The sequence below is a fragment of the Phyllostomus hastatus genome, unplaced genomic scaffold, assembly GCF_019186645.2.
Source record: "Phyllostomus hastatus isolate PE091 unplaced genomic scaffold, TTU_PhHast_1.1 phas_contig_133, whole genome shotgun sequence".
Lineage (NCBI taxonomy): Eukaryota > Metazoa > Chordata > Mammalia > Chiroptera > Phyllostomidae > Phyllostomus > Phyllostomus hastatus.
The window spans coordinates 1054705-1065000 of record NW_025333577.1 but is presented as its reverse complement, the minus strand read 5'-3'; the positions used below and the strand labels follow the sequence as shown (position 1 = coordinate 1065000).

The window sequence follows — 10296 nt, the reverse complement described above, 5'->3', positions numbered from 1 at the left end:
GCAGACACTATTTCTAGGTGCCTTGACAGGAATGGAGCTCCCTGCCCTCGTGAGGCTTACATTCTGGTGGGGAGAGAGACAGACAGTGGGTCAAATGGTGAAATGATAAGGCTTCTGGAGACAAATAAAGAAACACACACACAGTCATTCCATGTCTCAAAGCATGGAGTCTGGGATTTTTAGGAGGAGACAGTCACATACAGAATCCCTCTGGCTGCAGAAAGTACCCAGCTTCCTGCCAACCTCCTGTAGCCCAGATGTTCTGTTTTGTTGTCATAAATTAAAAAAAAGAAAGCATTTGCCAGGTACAGGTTAAAAAGTCTCATTTAAAACCAAATATTCTTCAGTGTTCTCATTCTATAGCTTGTCAACCAAAAGTCAGGAGGTTGTTTGCAAGAAGCTATCTGAATTATGACTTATGATTAAGAAACCCTTTACCTGAGAATCTAAAAACTTTGGTTTAATATTCTTGTTCTAGGAATGGTATGTATTACTGAGCTTGTGTAACCCTCTGCCTGCCCTCATGAATAGTAATTTTTTAAAAGATTTATTTATTTATTTATTTATTCTTAGAGAGAGAAGAAGGGAGGGAGAAAGAGAAGGAGAGAAACATTGATGTGAGAGAGAAACATTATCAGTTGCCTCTCACACATGCCCCAACTACAGACCAAACCTGCAACCCAGGTATGTACCCTGACCGGGAATCAAACCTGGGACCTTTTGCTTTGTAAGACAATGCCCAATGAACTATGCTACACTAGTCAGGGCATGCATAGCAATTTTTTAAAATTCTTGCCCAAGAATATGTTTTTATTGATATTAGTGAGAGAGGGAGGAGAGAGACAGACAGAAATATCAATCAGTTGCCTCCAGTACACACCCCAACTGGGGATTGAACCCACAACCTTTTAGTACACGAGACAACACTCTAACCAACTGAGCCACACAGCCAGGGCTATAGTAATTTCTTTAAGAAAAGAAGTAAATCCATTTGGTGAAAAAACAAACAAACAAACAAACAAGCCAAACAACACCAAGAAAAAAACCCAAAAACCTCTTATAAACATTTTCTTCTTGCTTAGGTTGATGCAAATAGAAATTGCTAGATTACATTTAAAAAACACAAGGCAGACTTCAGGCCAAGATGGAGGCATAGGTAGTCACAGTGTGCCTCCTCGCACAACCAAAAGAAGGACAACAACAAATTTAGAGACAAAAAATTACCAGAACTGCCAGAATATCAAACTGTATGGAAGTACAACAACCAAAGAGTTAAAGAAGAAACATTCATTCAGAGTGGTAGGAGGGATGAAGACCGGCAGCCTGGGTGGAGAGGACTCCCAGCAAGGCAGTGACTAGCATACAGGGCAGTCCCACATTTGTGTGCAGATAAACTGGGAGGAACAACTGGAGGCCGAGATAAACTATGCAACCCAGGGTCCCAGCAGGGGGAAATAAAGCCTCAAAGCCTCTAACTGAAAACACCTGTGGCGGCTGAGGTGGCAGGAGAAATTCCTCACAGGAGAGTTCATTGGAGAGACCCACAAGGTCCTAAAATGTACACAAACCCACCCACCCAGGAATCAGCACCAGAAGGTCCCAATTTTATTGTGGGTAGTGGGGGAAGTGACTGAAAACCAGCAGAGAGAAGGTCAAGCAGCACTGTTCCCTCTCAGACCCCTCCCCCACATACAGCATCACAACACAGTGATGTGGGTTGCCCCACCCTGGTGAATACCCAAGGCTCAGCCCCTTACTTCATAGCAGCCTTGCTGAGATAAAAAAAAAAAATAGCCCAAATGAAAGTACAGATCAAAACTCCAAAAAAAAAAAAAAAAACCAACAAAACGATGAAGAGATAGCCAACTTATCAAATGCACAGTTCAAAACACTGGTAATCAGGATGCTCACAGAATTGGTTGAATATGGTCACAAAATAGAGAAAAAAAAATGAAGGCTATGAAAAGTGAAATAAAGGAAAATGAACAGGGAACAACAGTGATGGGAAGGAAACTGGGACTCAAATCAACAGTGTGAACTAGAAGGAAGAAAGAAACATTCAACCAGAACAGATTGAAGAAACAAGAATTTTTTTTAACTATTGGTCTTATATTCATTTTTTAAAGATTTTTAAAATTTATTTTTAGAGAGGGAAGGGAGGGAGAAACAGAGAGAGAGAGAAACATCAATGTGCAGTTGCTGGGGGCCGTGGCCTGCAACCCAGGCATGTGCCCTTACTGGGAATCGAACCTGCGACACTTTGGTTCGCAGCCCGCACTCAATCCACTGAGCTACACCAGCCAGGGCAGAAACAAGAATTTTTAAAAAATGAGCTGACACTTACGAATCTCCAGGACAACTTTAAGTGTTCCAACATACGAATCATAGGGGCGCCAGAAGAAGAGGAAGAGCAAGGAATTGAAACTTTATTTGAAAAAATAATGAAGGAAAACTTCTCCAATAAGGTAAAGGAAATAGACTTCCAGGAAGTCCAGGAAACCTAGAGAGTCCCAAAGAAGTTGGACCCAAGGAAGCACACACCAAGGCACATAATTACATTACCCAAGATTAAAAAGAAGGGGAGAATCTTAAAAGCAGCAAGAGAAAAGGAGACAGTTACCTACAAAGAAGTTCCCATTAGACTATCAGCTGATTTCTCAAAAGAAACCTTGTAGGCAAGAAGGGGCTGGAAAGAAGTATTTGAAGTCATGAGAGGCAAGGACCTACACCCAACATGACTCTGTCCAGCAAAACTATCATTTAGAATGGAAGGGAAGATAAAGTGCTTCTCAGATAAGGTCAAGTTAAAGGAGTTCATCATCACCCAGCCCTTGTTATATGAAATGTTAAAGGGACTTATTGAAGAAAAAGATTAAAAAATATGAACAGTAAAATGACAACAAACTCACACCTATTAACAACTGAACCTAAAAAAAAAACCAAAAAAAAAACAAAAACAAACTAAGCCAACTAGAGCAGGAACAGAATCACAGAAATGGAGATCACATGGAGGGTTATTAGTGGGGGAGTAGGAGGGGGGTAGAGGGGGGGAGGGAGGAGAGAGGGGGAAAAGGTACAGAGAATAAGTAGCATAAATGGTAGGTAGAAAATAGACAGGAGGAGATTAAGAATAGTATAGGAAATGTAGAGGCTAAAGAACTTACATGTATGACCCATGGACATGACCTAAAGGGGGGGAATGAGGGTGGGAGGGGGTGTGCAGGGCAGAGGGGAATAAAGGGGAGGAAGTGGGACAACTATAATAGTATAATCAATAAAATATATTTTTAAAACCACAAGGCAGATGTTCTAGATTGAGAGGAAAGTTAGCAACTCAACAATCAAATGCCTATGAGTCTGTTCCCTGTTTCCAACAACTGTAATAGAATAAGCAAGAATTAAAACAAATGAAATTAAATAAACTTTAAAAATGCCTGTGAGATCATGTCTGGAGTCTGATTCAAAGAAACATGATGTTAAAAAAAAATGTAGGTCTTGACCAGGTATCCCAGTTGATTAGAGCATCATCCCAATACACCTAAATTGCAGGTTTGATCCTCAGTCACAGCACATACAAGAATCAATCGATGAATGCATCAATAAGTGGAACAAATCGATAGTTCTCTCTTTCTCTCCTCCCTTTCTCCTCTCTCTCTAAAACCAATAAATTTTTTAAAAATCAATTTTAAAGAGATAATCAAGGAAATTTGATTATGGGCTGAGTATTTTATGACATCAAGGAATTCTCACTGATATTTTTTAAAGATTTTATTTATTTACTTATTTTAGAGAGAGTAGAAGGGAGAGAGAAGGAGAGGTAGAGAAACATCATTGTGTGAGAGAAATGTTGATAGGTTGCCTTTTAGTCCACAACCCAGCCATGTGCCCTGACTGGGAATCAAACCAGTGACCCTTTGGTCCACAGGCCAGTGCTCAGTCCACTGAGCTACACCAGCCAGGGCCTCATTGATATTTTTAAAGTGTGTAAATGGCCTTATAGATATTTAAGAAAATATCTATCTTTTTTAAAAGGTTTTATTTATTTATTTTAGAGAAGGTAAGGGAGGTAGAGAGGGAGAGAAATATCAATGTATGGTTGCCTCTCATGTGGCCCCTACCTGGGACCTGGCGCACAACCCAGGCATGTGCCCTGACTGAGAATTGAACCAGTGACCCTTTGGTTCTCAGGCCAGCGCTCAATCCACTGAGCCACACCAGCCAGGGCTATCTTTTTTTTTGATGATGGATACAGGTTGTTTCCATGTCTTGGTTTCCATATCATGTTGAGTGTGTATATTGGTTTAATCCCTTTGTAAAACAATTTGGTGAAATCTCCTAAAGCAGAACACATAGTCACCCCAGCAGCCCGTGCTTCCACTCCTAGATCCTCAACCAAGAGAAACATGAAAACGATGTCCACACTAACACTTGTCCACGAATGTTGCCATCAGCTGTATTCATCATACAAAACTGCTCACATTCATAGTCAAAGCTACTCATAGCCATAATAAAAACTGTTAACAACCCAGATGTCTCTCAGCCAGAGAATGGATAAGTAAACCGCAGTTTATTCATATAATGGAGTACTACTCAGGATAAAAGGGACAAGGACATACACATAACAACACACAAAACCCTAAATATAGGAGAGACACCTGGTATATATTTGTGTGTGATTTTATTGATTAAAATCAAAGCCTGATACAGGCAAAATGAATCAATGTTGATAGAAGTCAGAACAGTGGTCACACTTAGGGGGGCATAGGGAGCTTTGGGGGGGAGGGTCTGGAGGTTTATTACATCATTATTTTATTTTATTTTTAAAATTGATATCAGAGAGAGAAAGAGAAAGATTACTTTGTTATTCCACTCATTTATGAATTCCTGGGTTGATTCTTGTATGTGCCCTGACCTGGGATCAAAACTGCAACCCTGGAGCAACAGGACGATGCTTTAACCAACTGAGCTACCCAGCCAGGGCCTGGAGATGTTCTATATCTTGATCTGAGGGGTGGCCCCAGGAGTGGTATCATTTGTGCAAATTCACTGAGCTTTACCAGGACTGAATTGGACACTTCATGCCCATTACTCAATGTATTTTAGACCCCACTAAGACAGAACAGTAAAGTAAAATACAAATCGTTTAAATTTTAGGTAACTCCACCTGTGATTTGCCGCACATGTGTGTGTCAATATACATGTAAATAAATGCTGACTTTTGGAATTACACATTGCATGAATTTTGTTGTGTTGTTTGAACCTGGTTCGGCTGAATTGTCACCACCATTATGGGGTCTTTTATAAAGTCCTGACTGTAAACCTAGAAAATACTTCTCTCTTATATGGAAAAACATGGACAGATGGCAAAGGATGCCTGGTCTGGGGAGAGGTCATATGGAGTAGTGGGGATTGCAGCAAAGGAGAGATCGGGTGCCCAGTCTGAAGAAGCTGCCCATTCAGCTCGGTCAATGTTTGCCAAGTGAAAATGCAGGGCCCAGTGTGCCCTGACTTCTCATTTCTCACAAGAACAATGGAAATCTGTGTTTTTAAGTGACATCTTCCACACTTTAAAATGCCAATGATCATTGCAAATATTTAAAAGGAAGACACTCACGCTGGCTCTGTGGGTCATTTTGAGCATTGTCCCTGAACACCAAAAGGTTAAGTACAGGTTTGATTCTGAATCAGGCAACCAATCAATGTTTCTCCCTCACATAGATGTTTCTCTCCCTCTCCCTCTCCTTTTCCCTCTCTCTAAAATCAACAAACATATCCTTCGATGAGGATTTAAAAAAAAAAAAAAAAGGAAGACACTCTGGGAGCCAAATAGCACAGGTGGTGGGGCTGGGCTGGGCCCTGGGCTGCCAATTTGCAAAGTCAGTGTGGGTTGGGGAAGACGTAGGGGGTCAAGTAGGATACAGGGGGTTGGGGGAGAAGGCTGGAAGCACAGACAAGTTTCCAAGAAACCACAAATGGGCCTTGAACACCCAGGTGCGTGTTCAAGGGAATTTACACTCACAGCTTGTGTGCCCGGTGACACAGCAAACAAATCCTCCCTGAGAAGAAAGGACAGAGATGCAGCAACAACAACAATGACTGCCACCACAATAATAGTAATCGCAACACTGCAGCTCTGGTTCCTGCAGTGCTCCAGGGGTCCAGGGACACCGCAGCACTCTGCTTCCTTTTGCTAATCTAACGCGCACAATGGTTTTCCGCGGTAGACTCGGTATGATTCCAATGTATAGACAGAGAAGGCCCTTGGTCAAAGCCACAGGGCTAAATGGGAGCTGGGCAGGGAGCCGAACCCTGTGTGCCTCCAGGCCCTGAGCACCCAGCCATGGGGTGGGGGGTACCCAGACACACACGGCGCCCACGGACACAGAGCTCACTCGAGACCAGAGTACAAGTGCTCACAGGGACCCACGAGAGCGCACAGACATAGACGCAGGATCATCCTGCCCTCCTTGTGCCAAGGCCTAAATTCAGGGGCAAGTCACTGGCCGGTGGACAGACAGCCCATGACCAAGAAACAGATCCCACCCAGCCTTCCACCCACCAGATGGGCTAGAGACCCCTCCCCGCAGCCGCCTTCCTGGGGTGGCCCTGGCCCCTCACCCCAGGCACACACGCGAGCACACACAGTCACTTTCTCACACGCATTCACTTTCTCGGGCGCGTAGCCGAATCACCGCCTGTGCCCCCAGCCCCATTTCCCCGCCCCCTTCCGCCCGCAGGGTCCCTGCGAGGACTCACCCTCCCCAACCAGACCCCGTCCAGGCACTGCAGAGCTGGCGCAGCAGCAACTGACAGCTGCGCAGACGCAGACGCGGAGGCTGCGGTGGGAGGTGGGGTTAGTGATGGGTTGGGGGAAGGAGAGAAGAAGCAGGTGGGTGGCCTTCTCCCCTCCTCCAGTCCCAGCCCCGGAGAGCACTCGCCTGCCGGAGTGGGGGTGGGGAGCGGGGAGCGGAGAAGCGACAGTGACGACTCGCCAGCCCGCGATGCTCAGGGGTGTGGGATGTGGGGTTCTTCTTGCTATGAGGCTGGCCACAGTGGAATGAGCCATCCATACTCTGCCGATAGGTTCAGATGTTCTCGTCTTTGTCCCGATAAGGCATCAACTTCACACAACCGGAATGGGGATGGGGGAGGGCGAAGGAAGGAGTTGGGCAGGGGTGTGGTAGACCCTGGGAACCCTGGGGTCAGAAGCTGGCTTTGCCCTTTGTTGCTAGTGTGTCATTAGGTGTGTGTCACTTATCTCTGCGCCTCAGTCTCCCATTCTGTTCAGGGCAGATAATATGCTGACTGCATCGCAGGATTGCAGTGAAGGTAAAAAATTAAATAATGCCTATATACTGCTTAGTAACTAATAGCTGTTCTTATTATTATTCACGTTGACAGTGCAGTGACTACCTCCAAATTGCTCTCAAGGTGACCGCATCAAAATTTTATTTTATTTTTATAAAGCCATAGATGATGGAGGAAAGATCTCCTTTTACGTAATGATATCGTCATTTCCCTGCTCTGCTGGTGAGGTGGAGAAAATTTACATGTTTGGTGACCAGGTTTCTCTTCTCTTCTGTGAATGCCCTGTTGACACCCTCCCTGCTTTGTGTAGAGGTTACTTATCGATTTGTAGGTTTTATTTATATGTTCTGGATATCAGTCCTTTGCCTGTTTATCTGGAGCAGGTATATTCTCCTGGCCTGTGTCCAGAGAGTTCGGGCAAGAAAGGGAATGATGGGAGATGAGACAAGAGAGGCATCCAGGGTCCTGAGAGCCACAGTAACATCTTTGAGTGTTACCATGGGCACTCTGGGAAGTCATAGAAGGAAGGGCACCAAGGAAGGGTGTGATAGAACCTGACTTACATTTTCAAGGCATCACTGAAACTGCTGTGTGAAGACTGCTTGAGGAGAGCCAATGGGTACAATGAGGAAGAAGACCCTTTAGGAGGGTGTTGCAATAAACCAAATGAGAATGATGGTGGCAGGGATGGGGTGGTGGCAGAGAGATGGTGAGCAGGGGACAGATTCCACATATACTTCGGAGATGGAGATGAGAGCACTCATTGATGGATGGGTGTGAGAGGTGAGAGGGTCTGAGAGCTCAAGGAAAACTTTTTGACTTTGAGCCTGAGCAGCTGAGTGCCCGGTAGTACACTGAGTAGGATCAACTTTAGGATCAATTGTTGTTGTGGTTGTGGTTATGGTTGTTATTTTGAGTGCACGAAGAAAATCTAGAATTCCGCCCTGGCCCGGTAGTTCAGTTGGTTGGAGGGTCGTCCTGATATGCCATAGTTAAGGGTTTGATCCTCAGTCAAGGCACATAAAAGAATCAACCACTGAATGCATACATAAGTGGAACAATAAATTGATGTTTCTCTCTCCCTCTTCCTCTCTCTTGAAAATCAATCAAGAAATCAAAACTTTTTTGAAATCCAGAGTTGCCTTTGGGGCATGTTAAGTATTTGATGCCTGTGTTTCTAAGGTTAACACCAAGAGAGCCTCTTTCTTGAGATGCCAGCAATTAGAGATTCTGGGGTGAGAGCTAGGAAATGGACTCAGAAAAGTGCTCAGAAGACCATATGCGACTAGCAGAGGACCCCGGGAAAGTAGGCACGTTGCCACTCTCCGCAGTGCTGGAAACCCCAGATCGGAATCTCCAGGTACTGAACCTCAGTGGAAAGACCTGTCCATTGTGCTGATCTCCCGTCCCAACTTAGATCTGTCCGTGGTGCTGAACCCTTCCCCCACAGACCTGACCGTGGTGACGAACTCCCAGCCCCATTAGACCTGTCCGTGGTGCTAAAACGTTTTCCGCACAAATCTGCCTGTTGTGCTCAACCCTTTTCCTGACAGCCATGCGGCGGTGCTGATCTTCCTTCTCTCGTTAGATCTCTCCGTGGTGCTGAACTCCTTTCCCGATAGACCTTCCTATGGTGGTGAACCACTACAGTAGACCTGTCCGTTGCTGCTGAACTCAACTAGTGGAAGCTGTTTGAGATGCTGAACACCTTTTCATTATTTTATTTAAAATCTTTACCCAAGATATGTTCATTGATTTTTAGGGATATCAGAAGGGAGAGAGAGAAACATTGATGTTTCTCTGTGAAGAGAAACATCATTTCTCTTTCTCTTGAAAGAAACATTGATCAGTTGCATCTCCCATATGCCTAGAGGATCGAACTCACAACATTTTGGTGCATGGGACAAAGCTCAAACAAAATGACTAACCTAGCCAGAGCTGAACCCCTTTTCAGATCAACCTGTTGTAGTGTTGAACCAGGCTAGATGAGCTGCCCCTGGCACTAAACCCTTTCTCCATACACTTGGCCATGGTGCTGGACTTCACAGGGGACCTATCCGTGGTGCTGATTCAGACCAGCTGGAGCTATCTGATATTGAATCTCTTGGCAGAACGCACAGCTCTGTCTACCTCTGACTTCTCCAAAGAACAGATCTGCCTGGGAAAGAGCCCTGCTGTTGTCTAGACACAAAGCTCTTTGGTCCATGGGGAGCATGGGATAAAACCAGATGAGGGCAAAAACTGCACAGTAACTTTTAAGAGGAAGCTTTGGCTTTCAGGATGGTAGAGCTTAGTCACAACCTGACTGAAATTAGTAACGTGGAGCTTCTAAAACATTTCTGTGGGGGAAAAGTACCCCCCAGATATAAAAACCAAACATAGATGTGCCAAGATTCAGGATGATGATTACTTTGCACTGGGGGAAATTGAAGGAGTGCTACAGCTATATGGGAGTTATTGGCCAGGTTATGGTTTTTATGTCGTGGTGGTGAGAGGTCACAAGTAGGATATTATAGTGCATTTATTAAAATACAGCATGGCAAGCCCTGGCTGGCATAGCTCAGTGGAGTGAGCATGGGCTGTGAACCAAAGGATCACAGGTTCGATTCCCAGTCAGGGCACGTGCCTGGGTTGCAGGCTATGGCCCCCAGCAACCACACATTGATGTTTCTCTCTCTCTCTCTCTCTCTCTCTCTTTCTCCCTCCCTTCCCTCTCTAAAAATAAATAAATAAATAAATCTTTTTCAAAAAAATACAACATGGCTATATTTTATGCTAACTTGAATTATAAATATTTGAAGTCATGATATTTGGCATTTTTTAATGACAAGAAGACATGCAATTTAAACTTTCCTAAAAATTCTTACTTTCTAATATGATGAATTGTGTAAATTGTAAACTATGTTTGTTACTTTCAGATCATTAGTAGGAGAGACATGCCATTCATCCCATTAGGGTTGGCCTTGTCTTATGCAGGTTTTGGATGGT

General features: G+C 44.3%; 1 protein-coding gene across 3 annotated transcripts in view; it reads right to left on the bottom strand.

The window, feature by feature from the left end:
* The window catches only part of LOC123826607 (small integral membrane protein 17-like), a 52693-nt gene that overhangs the window by 6917 nt on the left and 35480 nt on the right, over positions 1-10296 (bottom strand). Inside the window, exon 1 of one of the 3 annotated variants that reach the window (XM_045850660.1) lies at positions 6757-6868. The exons of 1 other annotated variant lie outside the window; for it this stretch is intronic. The gene's annotated coding sequence lies outside the window, so the exon portion shown is untranslated. Of the gene's footprint in view, positions 1-6756; positions 6869-10296 lie in introns of those variants that run through there. One more of the 3 variants, XM_045850669.1, reaches the window with a different exon arrangement.